Source organism: Bombus impatiens, unplaced genomic scaffold (assembly GCF_000188095.3).
Source record: "Bombus impatiens unplaced genomic scaffold, BIMP_2.2 scf_0418, whole genome shotgun sequence".
In the NCBI taxonomy this organism is placed as follows: Eukaryota; Metazoa; Arthropoda; class Insecta; order Hymenoptera; family Apidae; genus Bombus; species Bombus impatiens.
This window is the reverse complement of record NT_176837.1, coordinates 111,203-128,060: the sequence shown is the minus strand read 5'-3', so window position 1 is coordinate 128,060 and position 16,858 is coordinate 111,203. Positions and strand designations below refer to the sequence as shown.

The 16,858-nt window shown below is 36.5% G+C and overlaps 1 protein-coding gene and 1 long non-coding RNA gene across 4 annotated transcripts in view; one reads left to right on the top strand and one right to left on the bottom strand.

Annotated features, from left to right (window-relative positions):
- LOC100749056 (ankyrin repeat and SAM domain-containing protein 1A-like) overlaps window positions 1-16,858 on the top strand; it is a 76,998-nt gene that overhangs the window by 40,261 nt on the left and 19,879 nt on the right. The window lies entirely within an intron of this gene.
- Window positions 9,134-12,568, bottom strand: LOC117151771. Its single transcript, XR_004461887.1, has 3 exons — window positions 12,272-12,568; window positions 10,444-11,528; window positions 9,134-10,211 (listed from the first exon to the last, which is right to left on the bottom strand). It is a non-coding gene; the product is annotated as an uncharacterized LOC117151771 (long non-coding RNA).

Below are 16,858 nucleotides of genomic sequence, written 5' to 3'. Positions count from 1 at the left end.
TGAAAATTACCCACGACTTCTAAAGACGCTCCATATATTGTCGAGACTCGTAGGTTAAGCACTTTGATTTGTTACACAGAATTCTATTTCCTGGTATATAAGTACATAGTTTATTTTGTGATTGTTTTTCATATTTTATTTTATGTTAAATATGCTTTCGTCTAGTTATTGTAATCGCTCAACGAGTATTCACGAGTAACAGAGAGAGAGAGAAGTACATATATATATATATATATATATATATATATATATATATATATATATATATATATATATATATATATATATATATATATATATATATATATATATATATATATATATATATATATATATATATATATATATATATATATATATATATATATATATATATATATATATATATATATATATATATATATATATATATATATATATATATATATATATATATATATATATATATATATATATATATATATATATATATATATATATATATATATATATATATATATATATATATATATATATATATATATATATATATATATATATATATATATATATATATATATATATATATATATATATATATATATATATATATATATATATATATATATATATATATATATATATATATATATATATACATATATATATATATATATATATATATATATATATAAATATACATATACATATTCTTAGTTAGATATAAAAACCTAGGCGTAGGGTGGTACTACACTTAGAAAAGTATAACCTAAATATGCGATTATAGTGCGTTATATCGATATCGTTGGTGTGCTATAATAAACGTTATGCTGCTGTGTAATGCGATGTCTTGAATTATTTTTTTGTCGCTTTCGTACGTCCACCGAGCTTTCGTCACTTATCTCTTCTTGGTCCCTATTATCTCTCTTCGCCGCGTCCAATCCCGTTGATGAGCTTGCTTTTCCGGCTCGTTGTCGTTTCCACCTCGTGAAAATGCCTTGTTCTTTAACGTTAATCGAGTTACGCTTTGATTAAAATTCGAGTCGACTATCTCGCGAAACAATGTCGCGACTAAGTGTTCCGTGACAAGTGAAATTATCTTCGTTCAAGTTTTCGTTTCTCTTAACGAACAAATTTTGATTGATGAAAAGGAAAAGTGAGCAAATATAATGACTATTTATTTATTTATTCAAATTAATTGTTTTAATTAATTTAATTAGACGAAAAACGACTCGGTTTGGATAGAGACGCGACGCTTTCGAGATGTGTACAGTAAATATTCACAACATGTGACGTTCCTGCTGTGATATTGTTATTTTATTGTGTACGTGAAACTGCATGCGAGTGAAACAAATTGTCGACGAGATTGCGTTCCAAACGTTTTCCTTGGTTTTTTCTCCTTGAGTAAGAGATTAATAATGAAAGATGGCCGAACACGATCGATCGTACAACGATCACGATTATTTTCGATCGAGTCTTTCAAATGGTCCACGGTAAGTTACATAAATAATTTGTACATAAATAATTACATTTACCTTCTTTATTATTATTATTATTATTATTATTATTATTATTATTATTATTATTATTATTATTATTATTATTATTTCGATCTAATTGCAACCGCTTCAAATCTTCATGTATATTTTTTCTATATTTCTTCTATCTCATTGTACATATACGCTCTCTGTAAATATTGCAGTGCATTCATTTCCATCGAAGATTTTCGTTTCGAGATTGCTGTTAAAGAGGAAGAATGGAACGTCGAATTTGTCTGCGAACGAAAAGACGATGCATCGATTTATCATTGCACTTGTTTGCATGCATGCTCATTACTGCCATTTTTATCATCGACCCGGTAATTATGCAACCATGATTGCTACAATCGTGTTAGGTTTATCGAAATATTCTGTCTATTTCGTATCACGCGATACACTGAATCCTGTGTTACGCGTTAATATCGAACTAAGTTGACGAGCCTAGATCTAATATTAGTTGTAACATTATTTTCAATTTTCGTTGATAATTCTTAGCAAGTAATATCTATATTTTCTAATATCCGTAAAGTTATCCTTAAAATTCAAATTACAATTGAAAAATCTTTTACCACATTTGCAAAAAGTCATCGAAAGATACAAGCGTTGTTTATCGTAACTTCCGTAGACATTTTTAGATTGGCTTCAAACTTTATCAATCTAATCATGACGGATAGACGAGTCCCGTTACTAGACTGTGCATACTTATGCAAATTCATACTTTTACGAATATCATTAAAGAAATGGTATTTGGGTAAGAAATTGTTTCACTCAGTAAATATTGTAACAAGTGCTTTACTTTGGATATTTTATATGCATACGTGTATCATATGCATCTTGCGCATTTTTTCATTTTCAAATTTTCCATAAACGCACAAAAATCCAATCTAATCGTTATAGTGTTTATACAATTTCAAAAATTGTGTCGTAGAAGACACAAGATAGATTCATAAAAAATTTCCACGAGTGTTTGAACACTTTTGTCAACAGTTACATGCGAGCGATTGATAAAAAGAGTAGCAACGAAATTTTCCGATAGATGCAGCGCTTTCTCTGGTTGTTACGTAATGCGATTTCCGTGGATGCTCGCTCGTTCAGGGGGCGGTGTTCCCGCGCGTACGCCCGACGAGAGAGCGGGCACACTGTTGTAATCTAATTGCACACGTCGCTTTCCGAGTGACGAACGAATGGAAAGTGGAGCAAGGTGAGATTTAACCAACGACACGCGTCCTTTTATATTATTAGCCTCTTAATTATTTTCATCCGTGCGCGCCCCCTTACGCGTTGCATAACCCCATACTGCTATGTAAAACACCGATTTACTATGAATTAGGTGGCTGCTATTCGAATCCTCTTGAACAAGCCTGCTTCCGGTCAATGGACGTCATCGTCGGTGTTTTCTTTGTTTGAAGATGAGTTTCTTAATCAATGCGTCATTGCACTGTGGGCTCAGTTGTGGGTTTAAATTGATGGCTATACGTATAAATGACTTAAGGGTGGGCTTATATCGTGTCCTCGGAGGAAGTTTTATTCTTGCGTTGTAATTTATTCTTGAGTTTATTATTTATGGAAATTGATGCATTCATCTATTGATTGAATTATATTATATATTATAGACACGCTTTCCTCTAAACACTTTCGTTGTCGTATCATTCTTTCAGACAAGGCAAATATCTGTCATTGACTGATCTGCTAACAAGCAGAATAAACTGTAAGATTGTATATTAAACAAGTGATCGCAGCACTTTGAAGCGACTGTAGAATCTTACAGAAAGGATTATAGACCATCTAATATCATCGATTATCACGAAGATCTTGCCGAATTGCATTATTCATGATAAAGCAAACATTTCGATCAGATTCGATATTTCTTAACAAGGAAGTCATTCATTTAACAGCGATGCTTAAAAAATATCTGTTCCACGCTGTTAAATCATTCGAATGTGAATTATTTTTAACAAAATTAAACTTAACGTCTTTTATTTATTATTTATTTTAAATTAAATTTAGCATAAATTAAAGAAGGGATTTCTACTTCTATTTATTTTTCATTTACTACACTTTCGTAATCACCAGAACATGATTATCGTGTACTGGCAACCATTCTATAGCGTTTCTGGGGCAATAATTCATCGCCGCCAGAGAAACTACCGGTCTGTACATTAACGTGATATCTGCAGATAGCCGGCGTGTCGCGTTAAATCAACAAACGAACCAGTCTGCCTTATCGACGCGACGGCGTGAGTTACGCGGCTTGCTCGTTTTCAGTGATAACAGATGCACGCGTGCATCTACTGCGCTCTTCCCTGTGCTATCGCGTACTCGAAGGGGTCCGCTTGTCGTAGGTTGAGGATTTTCGATAATAACCACCTTTATCTACTTAAGCTTTACTTACAAAATCTTTCATCCTAAACTGTTTCGCATCAACTCTTTTTTTAGATGTTTAAACATATCTTTAGCGAAACAGATGTTAATAGGAAACATAACATCTACATTAGTCAGCCGAGAAACGTATGTTAATTAGTAGAGAAAATATTTTGTAGAATATGTTTTAACAAGGAGTATTTATTCATTGTACAAAGTAATATCTGAGGACTATTGTCTAAGGCATCTGGGCGTAGAATGACATAACTGGTTTTAGGCAGAGTCTAAAGATCAGTTAGTTGTATCACGAATTATAAAATATGCAAAGGAATTTGAGCAGCCATAGTTAAAAATGACATTTAAATTTCACGGCTGCTTCACTTGTAACTATTCATTATGAAGCAGAAACTGTGTTTAAAATATTAGAGAGGTAGCACGAACGTTGAAAGTATGATTCCTCATATTTAATCTTAATCCAAGTAAATCTAACTTTATGGGAAGAAATAAAAATGTTGAAACGGGAGATGAAGGCAGAAATGAATAGTACATATTTTAGGATAAAACTGTTGGAGGGAAGTTATCAGCCGAGGTTGCGTGTTGACTTAGGACTAACGACCTCCTCATCCAATATTAGGTCAATTTTGTATACAATGATGTAAGTCAATCTTGGTGAATTCCTTATTTCCTAGTACTAAAGATAAGTACTTTAATTAATTGACTTGATATGTAGCTACACGATTATTATAATATAACACGCAAGCAGGAAAACTTTGAAAATTGATAGAATTACTAAATAGTCATTTACATTTCCGTTTTATAAAAATGTTATTTGATTGAAAGGCTAGAATTAATATTCAACGTTCCTTGATTATAGTCTATAGTTATCGTAGAATGTCGAAAGCAAGGAAAGTCCACGTTCTATATTTAGATCATCTATTTGCAACACGAAAGCCCCGTACGGTTAACCTAATATTCAAAGTGGTTTCTAATTACAGTTACATAGTACGCAATGCGAACAAAAAAGGAGCAATCAAATGTCGAGACCAGTTGTTCATGTAGATCAGATTTTATACTCGTATCTTCGATTTGCAGAACGATCATTCTGGTGTATGGACTTGATGTTATAACATCAAATAACTGTTGTTCACGGTTATGCAGCATTTTGCACCGAGAAAAAACGAAATCTCTATTGCTTGACCGGGATCTAAATCCGGGCCTTCCGTTTCCCGGATGACTACTCTATCAATTGAGCTGTGCTACACGTTGCTGATAGATTCTTCCTTCCTAATTCGAAGCTGTTAGAATGCGATTTCATTTATATCTAACTTTAACTACTATGAATTAAAAATTCATGCCAATCCACACGATATAAATTTCCTTTTACATCACGTTTAGCGAAAGCTCTAGAAACCTCGTTGAAAAATCTATTTCAATCTATGCTATTCATTTATTTAGTATACATTATTTCGACGTTATAGTATATCTAGAGATATCTTCATCTGAATGAAAAATAATTGTCATTTATTGGAAGCTCTCGAAATATTAATTTCTCTATAGCATAGAATATCTCTGGAAACTCTCGAAACCTCGTTTAAAGACATACTCCAATTTATACTATTTATTTATTGTACGCTATTTACAGATTATACACATATCTAGAAGTCTGTTTATTTCAGTGAAATGTAATCGTTATTTAATTAAAATTCTATATGACGCTAGATGATAATGTACTACATGGAACAGTCACTCATGATTGAGAATAAACTGGCTGTCTGTATTAAACCAAACTACTCTATCTGCAGCAGGTACTGCTTCGACACACTACAATCTCTCCACCTGCAAGGTAGAATCAAAGCAAAATTCATTAACAACTCTGTAATACACAGTGAAACGTTTAAATAGCCGCGAACGAGCGGGCAAACGAGGTGATCCGAGATGAATTTTCTAGTCCATAGCTAGTGGACGCTGCAGTTACACATTGTCGCATAATTCGGCTCGGTTAACGTCACTCGTCCGATTTGGCAGCAGCGTCCGTATGAACGTTAATATACCGGCTACAATAAGGCAAACCGCATCATGACATCCGGTGGAATACGGTACATGTTACGGCACAAGCACGCGTTCCCAAAGGGATAACAGCTCGACGCAACTCGACCATTCGTCGTTACACGCCTGTTCCATACGGGAGAAAAACCGTGGTCGAACGAACGCAATCGAGTTTCTAATCACCGAGCCGCGTTTTTTTCCTGCTGGAATTTCGGGCCATCGCTTCAACGTTCGTTTATTGAAACCGTTGGCACCCATTGTTGCGACACGGATCGCTTCTGACGAGGAGAAATTTTTGTGTGATGGTACATACCGGTATAAAATAGTTTTCCTATTTTTTCCATTCCCGTTAGTTCTCTCTTTTAGGAGAATTAAATAAAACTTTAGTTGATCGAGTTTGATATGGTGTTTATGGGTTGGATAGTTTGTCCACCGAGAGTTAATGAATAAATTAATTAGACGAAAAGAAGAAATTAAGCTTAAAGCTTTAAAGGTTAGCTTCGAAGAATAAGATTCAATAGAGTGAATATAGCGTGTAGAAGCTGAATCATAATCTTTTAAATCTTCTCTTTCTTCCTGACGATAATGTAGTCAAATATTAAAATACAAATTTTAGAAAAGTTGATTGAAAAATAAGAGTACCGTTTTCACTAGTTATGCGTTACACATTTCCTGCAGCGAAAGGACAAAGTTCAACTATTAGTTTTTGCAGTAATTTTGCGCTATCTGATACATCACACGCTTCAGGAGAGTAATATCCTGTTTTCCATTATCACTCACTGTAACTAGTTTTACACGAGAAAAAGAAATACATAGTGTATGCAAGTAGACATTTCAGCACGTACAGCAGTGAATGCATCGAAAACACATTTCGAAGCACGTAGCAAGACTTGTCAGAGGGAAGACGCGTACATAGAGAACAGGACAACGTCTCGTTTGACAAATGATACGTTATATCTTATCGCTGTTTATCTCTTCGCTCGTACCCAACAATCTCTTACCATCTTCGAATAAATCAGTATTCAGTCTCCGTTCTGGCATCTCGCTAGAAAGCTTTTGACAACATAGAACTTTTTTCAATTTGTTCATTCTCCACCGGATCATTCTCTTCTTCTCAGATTTCTCGAATTCGTAGAAATCTCGATAAGTGAAAAGAACCTTCTTTCGTAAACTATTGCCGTTAACTTACTCGTTAGATATTAATTTATTCTATGGAAATTCAAAGAAAAATCTATTTCTTAAAACGCGTGTTCTCTTATTGTATGAGAAATATGAAGACTAATAATTATGATGAAATATGATGTCCTTGAATGTCTTTAAGCCTCTTATCTTTCAATTCAATTTATTCTTATCTCTTAATAGGAATAAGTCAAATGTATCTTATTAATATGCTTTATTTGTGAATGAAAGTTAAATAAAGTAAGGTAAATATTGGAACAGGAATTAATAATGGAATAGAAAAAATGAGCAATGCAAAATTTTATAAAATAATTGCTATTATAAGAAGAAACTATCTAGTTGAATGGAGTATTGACTGAATGGTGACAGAAGTTTCGTTCGTGTAACGATTTCGTTCAGGAGAAAAAATACGAGGTTCGTCGAACGACAAGTTGCAACGTAGGGAACCGGAACTCACTTTCAGTGGGCTGGTTAACTCCTCATTGTGTTCCGTTTATGACCGTGACGAAAAAGTACGTACCTCTTTGTCGTCAACCGGAAGAACGCGGAAATCCGTGCTCGAAATCGACAATTGTTAAAACCGCAATTATAATGGAGCCTTGTTTAACTATTCTCCGTATTCTGTAAATGAATCATCAATTTTTAATCCGTGATATTTAGGCGTTCTGAACGTAAAACGCTACAGAAGTAATAGATTCTCCGTGTTTCTCAGAATTTTTCTTTTTTATTAAAATTTTAAAATTCAAGAATCAGAGAAATTTTATAGAGGAATTTATCACAGATCATTCCAGCTGTTTGGCGTTTCAATGTCTAAATTTGTCTACATTCCAGGTTGCCTCGCAACTAAGGGCTAAAGTTGTCTTCACTAAATAGTGTTCGGAAACCACTTTCTTAGTACATAGTTTGTCACAGTCACTAGCAATTTACGTTGCTTGACGCTAAACTAGCAGTTCATTCTTCTTTACATATTTTCATTGTCAGGTATTATTAGACACATTTGGACTTGTTCAGATATTTATGTATACGTTTTAGTCGAATTAAAAAGCCTAATTATCCAAATATAAATTCGATCTATTTCCAATCATCTATTAGTCATCCGCTAATAAAAAATAATGATTCACAATTAAATTATTTGTTCAGAAGGCTATTCAATTTCCAATGATCTACAATGATAATTAAAATATCACTTGCAGCATTATTATCTTTCTGTATCACCAACACGTGGCTTCGGTAATCAACATTGATTCACACGTTATCACACGTGTTCTCTTCTAAAGACATAAATCTGAACAAAAGCAAAACAAGAATACAAATCACGTAATCCCTGACTTCCAAAATATTATTCAGCCTATCATTTGGTTGTGTCCCCTTTTCCCTGAGTATTTAGGGAAATTTCTAATCAATGACCAAAGCTCGTTACGAAATTAATTTCGAACATCGATAAACGAGCTCTTCCCAGCGAGTAACCGCACCGCAGTTCGCTTATCGCGTCACATGTTCGAATTATCTATGAGTTTGTTGGTAGCTGGCCAAACGCGAGGAAAAGTCGCTGGAAACAGTCGTGCCGCCGAAAGAATACAACGACGGTATTGCGTGACTCATGCATCGCGGGTTTTATGCATTCCTCCGTGATGTCATAATCTCTCTCTCTCTCTCTCTCTCTCTCTCTCTCTCTCTCTCTCGCGAGAGTTTCTTCCCTGTTGTGGGAAATCTTCGATCTCGTTTTACGTATCTTATATCGCGAATCTCGTTTGCGTTCGTTCCGCTCCATTAATCGTGTCTTGGCTCTAAAAACGAGAAAAAGCAAAAAAAATGTATCGTGATTTATCGCGCATAGTCGTTGAAGGATTGCAGAGGAAAAAAGTAAGGAGAAAATGGCCCTAGGTTGATTCTGTTACGGGAAACTCGTTTGATCGATGTTAGCTTGATTGCTGGGTGAAAGAGTATATAATTGTAGGTAATTTGTGACACGAAAGATTTTATTGAATTCCTATATATCTATATTCGTTCCTTCTATATCATACAAATGAAAGATGTATTTACGACTTGATTTCGTAACATCGATGTATGGCGCATTATTGGGTAACAATGTAATACTTGAAGGGGAAACTGATTAGTAATAGAAGAAGTATGGCAAAATTAAGTATATGATCTTCTCCAGATGTTCAGATAGATGAACTTGTTTTAGGTGCACTAGCTGTTAGAAAATAACGACTAAATATTTTTAAGACAAAGGAAGCTTAATAAAAGAAGAAATATAATATTACAAAATGAATGTATCATTTTTTCGATGAATTCAGATAAATGGATTTCTACCTGTTATACCCGGCTGATTTTGAGATATACATGCTGTCTTACTTTAATCTATCTACGTAATTATCTCCTAAACTCCTGCGTTCTAAACTATTCATTATTCGAAGCATGTCCTAGAGCATTACATTTTTCACGTAAAACTTACTTTGTTGTAAAACTTATCGTCTAAAAGAGAAGGTAAGACAACGTGGTGCTTTCTTGCTTATGTTTTCCTTATATTCCATACGATAAGTTTAGCGATATTACAGTTAAAATGACTTTTAAATTAATCATTTATCGATTCAAGCATCTTAATATTTTCTTGTAAAGAATTAAAACGTGCATCGAATGGCGTACAAAACATGTATAGGTCTATTTAAAAAAGAACGAAAGCCTCTTTGAAACCTCAAAGGCACGTCCACCTAGGTAAATCTTGTGACCGTCACAAGATGTTCCCCACGGAACAAAGTAAGTTTCACGTAAAATATTTTTTCGAATAATGAATAGTTTGGAACTAGGAAGATAATATAATTGCACGAATAGATTAAAATGAGATACCTTGTATTTTTCTCGAAAATAACATCTTCAACGCGATTTCGTTACTCTCCAATTTCTACTTATCTTCACCTATAGAACCTTCTTCGCTGCAATTTACAGCAATTTACGACATACGAAGTATACACAATCGCCTCGGAAAGTAAGTTAACGGTCTTACATTTAAACTTTTAGCGGGAGCGTTAACTTATTTCCCAAGGCGACTGTATATTCTCTTAAATCGTACGTCTTCATAATCGTCGTTCGTAGAGACATCAACGCCTGAAACACGGCGATAAATCGTAATTCCAGGCGAATCTACGGTCGAATTCGAGGAAGAGGTGCGGTTCGTGCGAGCATAAAACGTATCGCGAAAGGATGTTCTCGCTTTCGCGGGCTCAGTCATGGCTTTTATCGACGTAATTACTCGTTGCTCACGCGCGTCTATTGATCTTAAACGGAAGCAACCGGAGCCTTCGCTCGCACGCAGCGCGCATTTTAATGGGAGACGTACCGTTTCCTCCGCCGCAGAATGGATTAGTCATGACCTCCAAGAAGTTTCCCAGAAAGCCAGAGTAACGAACCGTCGTCGTCGCCTCTTCTAGATGAGTGACGTGTTCTTACAAGTTATATCTTGCACGAGAGTGTCGTGTGTTGCTCGGGTTCCTCTTCATCTTGTTAACCGGTTCGATGGTTAATAATTTGCTTCGATCGTGAGAATAAGCAACGGATTTTTCTTTGAGGTCGTTGATCGATAGTTGCGGATCAATTTAGTGTTTTTCGAATACTACTTGCTGCTCCGAATGCTTCGAGGATGTTTTTGTGGGATATTTCTTGGTTAATTCTCGGTATGTATATTGTTGAGATAATTATTACACTTTTCTTCAGTATGAAATGGAGGTTATAGGAGGTTATAGATTATAGATTATAAGAAATCTTTGTCGTTAAAAAGCTTGAATCAGTTGAAAGAGATAATCGTTTGCAGCGATTCTTGTTTCCTGTGCATTTAAGGCAACCATTGGATTCTAACAATTGTAACTCAGTACTGATGCGATAGGTATATCGCAAATACCGTATCGATATACGAGTATTCAGTTGTTGGCTTTAATTTTGCATCATTTACTTCCTGTCTCTTCAATATTCCATTAAAATACATTAGGATGAATCATCCAAAAATGTAAGTTATTTAGAGACATTGGACTGTATAGTATATCTACTTTTCCGAATTTGTGTTATGCCAAAGCACAAGAAGGCTAATGGCTAATGGATTAGTTGACTCAACCTTCAGTCGAATGTACATTTCAAAATCAAGTTCGACGTGAAATTGCGTCTTCCTCTGTTATCTCATCATCTTCGTGTCAGCTTACATTATACGCGACTTTGTTCAGGTATAAGGTAATTACGTAGCATGCAATCCACGAACAAGCGCAAGTTTTGCCTTGAAAATGTGTCTTCTATTCATTAACATGACAATGTCCGACCCTGGTCAGCTGAAACGAACCTTCACCATATGCAAGCGCGTTCCACGCAAGTGTAGATTCATTGTCTGTTTTGTGCCATTCAATTCTTTCTCAGGGTCGTCTGCGTGTTTTCGAGGACCTGGAACATTGCAGGCTCCGTAAACTGACTGATAAGCCGTTCTGCGAAACAAAGTTCACGCGAATGCAGTCTCAAGATCACATCTTACGACGCAAACCAACAATTGGCATTACGTTAATAGAATCCACAAAAATACCAAATAAATTTAACGTTTGTTTTATAGAAGTTTAATTATTCTCTAATCTGTAACACCAAATTGGATCATGTCGACACAGCTAACACAAAGAACCTATACTCTGTGAAAGATAATACGGTAATAAGTCAATACTTTATACCTACACGACTGTAAAAGAAATCATTGTTCCTTCGTGTAACTAGAACAAACCATCTACATACCCATAATCGTCACAAAACTACGAAACTATGCAACTATGAAAATTTCACGATCTCCAAAAGCTCATTGCAATAGCATCTATGATCACTAATTCTCAAGAATTCTATCTCAAAACCATCTTTTCCATCCTCATAAATTCCTCAATCCAAAACTAGGTTACTCCGCATACCAAAACTCAAGTAACTAGCAAAAAAAAAAAAAGAGCAGATTAATATACCGATGACGAAACATTCTCGACATCCTCTCATCTTTCTCCTTCGCACCATCCTAACCAACAGTAGCATAATTCGGCCTGGGGTCCCAGCAAACTCTAGTCCCATCTCTGGGGTCATCTTTCCACGCGACCAACACACACTACATAGTCCTATACGAGTCGGGTAACTTTTTACGCGTCTCTGTTCCTCCTTACCGGCCGTTCGCCTCTCCCTTCCCTTTCTTTGCTGTCCGGCTGCTAAGTGCGGGTGGCGAGGACCGGACCTCCTCTCCCCTCTCCTCAAGCTACTCCTACTCGAACACGTTGCCACCACCACCACTACCACCGTTGCAACCGCTCCTCGTGGATCTAACACGTTCGAATTAGTCGTCTCGTTAAGCAGCCTCGTGGCGCGTCGTCGATCAACTCCGTCGTTTGTGTTTGCCTCTCTTGGATCACCAAATCTTTAGTCGTTTGGCGAACGACAACGAGAAACAGCGATTCAACGCCGCGGACCGGTTCGTCGCGTGTTCCTCTGACCGATGCACGCCACAACCACGGATCCTCCGGTGCTGAAATCGAACTGGAACTACCTGCGCCAACCTCGATCGCTTTGTAGACCGGTTTCGTTCTTCCATCGGGCTTCCAACTGGAATCCCTAGTCTGCACGAGTTTGCTCAGAGAAGCTTTATTCGAGGTTAGGTTAGACAAAAATTGGGGATATTATGCGAAATAGAGACTTGTATTTGAGTGTTGGGTTATGCTAGGTCGTGTGATAATACAGGAGAATTTGTGAGGTGACCGAAATATAAGCCTTTCGGTAGTTTGTGAAGAGACGTGTATGTTCTTGTATAATCGTTTCTCTTTCTCTTTTTTTTTTTATTTCTTTCGACTGTTCCAAACTTCATCAGTTGTTCATTAGAGATTTTTTTATTATTGCATAATTGTAGGAGTATCAAGTTTCAAGTTGATGAACAGCTGATACTTTTTTTGTGAGATTGACAATATTATTGGGACTAAAGAAGAGACGATTAATAAATCAATAGGAAACGAATTTTCATCTTCAACCTGAATTATCGAACAGTCGATATACGAAAACAAATATGTTTAATCAGTAAAAAAAATCACGTTTAAATTATCTCACAAAAGACTCGGACATCAAAATTACTCATGTCCAATAAATCCCCGGACAAGAATCTGTAATTGTAGAGAAAGAAGTCATTATTTATCGGCAGAAGTCCAATCAAGTTGTAAATTAGTATTCGTCGACTGATAATCAAACAGCTGATTATCGAAAACATCAGTAAACAGATATCTGATCGAAAAGGAAGGGAAATTCGTCGAAAGCACGGTGCTTGAATCACGCACAGGTAGACTGGAGGAGGCAGCGTAAGGTCACGTGTCTTCAGTCGAAGGAGGATCGATAGAACCGCTGGAATCAGCCGCCAGTGTACAGTAGGACGAAGATCGATCGAGGCAGGTGGATCATCGCGCGCGGCTCGTAGTCAGGGCGTGTCGCTCGAGTTCAGAAAACTTGGTTTCGTTACTGAGCAGCTGAGAACCGCTCTAGTGGAATTACAGTGCGAGCACCAGTCTACCATTTAATACTGGCGCGTCAAATGTGTGGCGCTAAAATTGTGATCTACACTCAAGTGCAATTGTCATTCGTGTCTCTGAAACTTGTATTATTACATTGAATTTTTATTTACCGTACGATGACAAGTGTGTAAGAGAAAAGTGCAAAAGTTGGATAGTGTACAAACAAGTGAACACACGAAGAAATTTTGGAAAATTATTATATGGTATTATAGTGTTTGGTTCCTTAGAATTGAAAAGAGGGGACGTACTGGTAATTGATAATACACAGGATTCTTCAGCAACTTGCGAGAAAAACTGATTCATCCACAGGGTGTGTATTTTTGTTCCTTGTTTCAAAGTAAATGTTAATCAGGATATAGTATCTCTTTTTAATGAAATAACGAAAGTATCAGCTACTTAATGTCGCGATTATGTGAACAATTCCCTGAACAATTAACAGTTAGAGCACGATATTAGATCTACGACGCTTCCGTTAAATATTTCGAAAACAAAATTACCGAAAGCTATACGCAAGTGAGCGAACATCGCACATAAAACTGCTGGCAGCGGTAAACATCGAAATTACGTCTCGCTAAATGCCGGCATTCGTTGCGTTATCTCGCAGCAGACGGTCGAAATCGAGCGTGCGTACGTACGGGTGCAACAGCTGCGTAGAAATTTTTACGAAACGATACACACGCGTCGACGGTGCTGAGTCCGGTTTTCCAAAAGTCAGCGATTTGTCGACCGGTGGCGGTCGTGTAACCGTGCGGTCATTGTTCGTAGTTTGTGAACTCGGAAGGCGCGCACATCGTATCCTGCGAGGAGGAAAAAGGACATCTGGCGAACCGATGGAAAGAGAAGAAAAGGTGGGGGGACGGGTGTCGCGTCGGTAATGGGCGAACGTTGGACTTTCTGCGCTTTCCTCGGTCTTGTTACGTACCCTCCCTTGTTTCTACGTGTTCGTGCACGCACGCACGCGCGCGCGCGCTCAACCGTGCATTAGTGTCACGTGCAGTCAACGAGGGAATCCTGCGTGACCGAAGTTCCTGGCGTGCCTCGCAAAAACCGTGATACTTGTTGCTCGTCGCGTGGCTCGATGTAATAATAGTTTGTCCATTCGTTGCGTCATTATTTGAGGACGCGTCGCGAGTCGAGAAATCGCGCCGTCTCGATATCGTTCGTGGGGACAGTGCGGGCACATCGTTCGAGAGAGACAGAGAAACGTTATTGAGTTTGCGTAACGAATTAACGAGCGCCGAGACGACCAGGTAAATATATTAAGACGTTTGCGAAGATATACGTTTTGGGTTGGATTTAGGTTATTCAAATGACATGAAAGATGCAAATAAGAATATTGACTTTTTTACACTTTAGAAAGAGCCAGATAATGATATAAATATTTACTGTCAGCAATAAATATCAGAAGAATTATCATTGGTTACTTTTATTGAGAAAGTGTAGAATACTTTGTTTTATTTAATGTTAATAAAAAGGGGAGGTTAGCTTGACTTCGGAGAGGCACAAAGAACAAAGTTTTAATAAAATAACTGGAAAATATTCATTCGGTTTGTGCTACATAAATATCATCGAGCATTCTAATACTTATGGTTGGATTTCCGATACCTATAAATTTGAAGGAAATTCTTTCGTAAGAATGTTGATGATAAAAAGACACTTTAAAAATGAGTAATACCCTCATATTTAAAAATCATAAAAAGATAAATTGATAAAGTAAAATGTGATCATAAAAAGACGGATAGAGATTATAGAAATCATGTTGACCTTTAATTAAAGATCAGGTTCTTTTAAAATTAGATTAAACACAATTGCATCCTTTAAACACGAGTATGCTCGTTAATTGCTTGATTGAAACCTGTTATATCATTCTCGTGGCTCTCGTTGGTACAATTTACACGAGTTTCTTGCTCGGTTTTTATAGCTTCTACCTGTCTTGCTTTTCTACGTTCCGTCTTACAACAAAAAAGGATAGCTATCTCGAACGTAGTTAAGCCAGCACAGGTACAATCAGGTATATGCGTTCTTCTACCTGCGGAACTACGTTCTTTCGTCGAAACGCATTCTTTCAGAGAAAACATTGACAAGGTGAGCTAGAGATATTTCCTTCGCGTTGAGTTATATCCAGAGCACTAAAACGGTGTTCAGCTACTTCTAGTACTACTCTACTACCTCGTGAGCAAGGCTAATTTCTAAACTAAAATATTCTATCGCCTAACAGCATCCATAACACTGACAGCGCTGGTAATCAAGAAATATCAATCCGTGTAATACAAATCATGACATAGCAAGGCTGTAAATTCAAACATCAAAAAGCAGTACCGACTGATGTCTTAGAACTGTAGACTCACTTAAAGCCGTATACTGCAGTCTGTTTTAGCGTTCTACTTTTGTCTAATTATCATTTATAACCAGAAGAATTGCAAGTATTAATCTGTTAATCGAGGAAAATGAGTTCACTCGGATTCTTTATATCTTAGACATAGCAATTTTTTTGCGTGTGGATTCCTATATTTTAATATATCGTTCTGCGTTCGTTGAAAATAACCTGTATCATATCTATATTTGGAAAAATAAAAATCGACCTATTTGATTATATTTATGATTACAGCACGACTCGGTTAAAAGACTGAAAAATTGCGAGGAAAAATTGTTACAAAAATACGCACAAATTTTTATTTCGCTATAAAGTACATCGACTTCGTATTAAAATTTCGTTTATACAACCTTGGCCGAAGTTTCGGGTTTTTATGTGCCCATATTTCTGTCAATTTTTTGTCCCGGTATCTTAAAACTTGGTTACCTTGACTACTCTGACGATCTCGTATATCGTGATCATTACTATATTACCGTTCTATTCTATTTATTCTATTATCCTGGTACCGCAGATTAACTAAGAACATTAGAAACTCATTAAGAACACGGCGTAGGGTCATCTTTCTCGTAGAATTCGTGTTGTCCGGCCAGGTTATTTCCGGCTCGCAATTCCGATATTTTTAGGGGCGATTCTATGTTTGGCCGTGGCACGGCTCTTGCCTCGTGTGTTATGTTATAATCCAGCCCCGAAATATAGCGGACATCTGGGCAAATATACAGTTCGATTTCACGAGCGCGGCAGACGAACAACAATTGACTAGCGATCGAAATCGCGGTCCGCTTTGTTCCGTTTTTAAACCTTTCGAACCAGGAAAGAAAACATCCTTTCGA